The sequence below is a fragment of the Schistocerca nitens genome, chromosome 7 (assembly GCF_023898315.1).
Source record: "Schistocerca nitens isolate TAMUIC-IGC-003100 chromosome 7, iqSchNite1.1, whole genome shotgun sequence".
Taxonomy (NCBI): Eukaryota; Metazoa; Arthropoda; class Insecta; order Orthoptera; family Acrididae; genus Schistocerca; species Schistocerca nitens.
Window position 1 is genome coordinate 306,753,100 of NC_064620.1, and position 2,500 is coordinate 306,755,599.

Sequence of the window (2,500 nt, forward strand, 5' to 3'; positions counted from 1 at the left end):
GCCGCCTCCGTCAGCCGGCGCGCCTGCCACTGGGCGCCCCCACCAGCCGGCTGCCGCGCGTGCGCCCACGCAGCGCGCGGCCAGCACGCCGGGCGCCCCCCCCTCACCGGCCGGGGACGGTCCCACCCAGCCACCGCCGCGTATCGCTTCATACCCACATGCCCACTCACGTTCGTGGGTATGACGGGTGTCGCTGAAGCAACCGGTTAATACCTGTACCGATCGTCGATATCAACGATTCACCTCCAGCGCGAACAACCGCGCAACAACGGATTTCCAGTTCATTTGCGTAACTTGGGCAGCAAACGTAGACATCCATCTACATTTGCGACTTCTACGAGTCTTGCATGCCTGGATGTTGTGTGTCACGACGCACTCCATCAGCATACATACACGCTGCGACGTGTGCACGAAAGAACACGTGGAAGGTGGCCAGCGTACGTATGCGAATGCCATTGCACAGCTGCGAAGCGCATTCAACACGCGAACTCCTGACCGACGAGCTAGAGGTGACAGGAGGGGAGGGGGGGGGGGGGCGGGGGCGATATACGTCCTATTGCAGTACACAATACAGTGGATAGCGGGACCATGTGGAAAGTAAGCAACACTCGCAAGATGTGAGGGTACGCACCGTAAAATGAATCAATACGCAGAACACCACAGTGTGCGCGAAGTGAACTATGTTGAGATGGTTGCAATTAGGCAACGCTACACGAATTCCTAGATTCATATAACTAACAATTACAGGGCAGGTTAAGGCGCAACGTGGGTTAGGTTAGGGCGCAACGTGGGTTAGGTTAGGGCGCAACGTGGGTTAGGTTTGGGCGCAACGTGGGTTAGGTTAGGGCGCAACGTGGGTTAGGTTAGGGCGCAACGTGGGTTAGGTTAGGGCCCAACGTAGGTTAGGTTAGGGCGCAACGTAGGTTAGGTTAGGGCGCAACGTAGGTTAGGTTAGGGCGCAACGTAGGTTAGGTTAGGGCGCAACGTAGGTTAGGTTAGGGCGCAACGTAGGTTAGGTTAGGGCGCAACGTAGGTTAGGTTAGGGCGCAACGTAGGTTAGGTTAGGGCGCAACGTGGGTTAGGTTAGGGCGCAACGTGGGTTAGGTTTGGGCGCAACGTGGGTTAGGTTAGGGCGCAACGTGGGTTAGGTTAGGGCGCAACGTGGGTTAGGTTAGGGCCCAACGTAGGTTAGGTTAGGGCGCAACGTAGGTTAGGTTAGGGCGCAACGTAGGTTAGGTTAGGGCGCAACGTAGGTTAGGTTAGGGCGCAACGTAGGTTAGGTTAGGGCGCAACGTAGGTTAGGTTAGGGCGCAACGTGGGTTAGGTTAGGGCGCAACGTGGGTTAGGTTAAGGCGCAACGTGGGTTAGGTTAGGGCGCAACGTGGGTTAGGTTAGGGCGCAACTTGGGTTAGGTTAAGGCGCAACTTGGGTTAGGTTAAGGCGCAACTTGGGTTAGGTTAAGGCGCAACTTGGGTTAGGTTAAGGCGCAACTTGGGTTAGGTTAAGGCGCAACTTGGGTTAGGTTAAGGCGCAACTTGGGTTAGGTTAAGGCGCAACTTGGGTTAGGTTAAGGCGCAACTTGGGTTAGGTTAAGGCAGAAGTTGGGTTAGGTTAAGGCAGAAGTTGGGTTAGGTTAAGGCAGAAGTTGGGTTAGGTTAAGGCAGAAGTTGGGTTAGGTTAAGGCGCAACTTGGGTTAGGTTAAGGCGCAACTTGGGTTAGGTTAAGGCGCAACTTGGGTTAGGTTAAGGCGCAACTTGGGTTAGGTTAAGGCGCAACTTGGGTTAGGTTAAGGCGCAACTTGGGTTAGGTTAAGGCGCAACTTGGGTTAGGTTAAGGCGCAACTTGGGTTAGGTTAAGGCAGAAGTTGGGTTAGGTTAAGGCAGAAGTTGGGTTAGGTTAAGGCAGAAGTTGGGTTAGGTTAAGGCAGAAGTTGGGTTAGGTTAAGGCAGAAGTTGGGTTAGGTTAAGGCAGAAGTTGGGTTAGGTTAAGGCAGAAGTTGGGTTAGGTTAAGGCAGAAGTTGGGTTAGGTTAAGGCAGAAGTTGGGTTAAGGGATGGTGTGTGTGGGGGGGGGGTGGGGTGGCGAGGTTCGTTGATAGTGATGGTAGTAAGTGGACGCCTGAGGCACTATCAGATATGTCACGTCAGTTGCACTTGTGGCTCATGGCAGGTGGCGCGCCCGTTCTGTGTTTGTGGCAAAGGAGTGGCACACCTGTGTCTTTCATTCCTGCCATTGTTTATGTGCTGTGAGATGCGGCAGTGTGGTGCTGTTGGGTGCACCCCTGTGTAGGACATGTGTGGGTGTTGGTGGCGTATCTGAGCAATGGTGGTTGTAGGAAGAGTGGGATATTCAGTTTTCTGGTTCGACGTCCCGGTCTGGTTATCATAGTGTGGATGGTGTACTGTGGCCGAGAGGATGCACTGGATGTTGTTCCATGCTGGTACTTAGATGTTGTGTCTGCGTCTGTTACAGGCATAGACTAGTGGGTGATGGAGTGTGT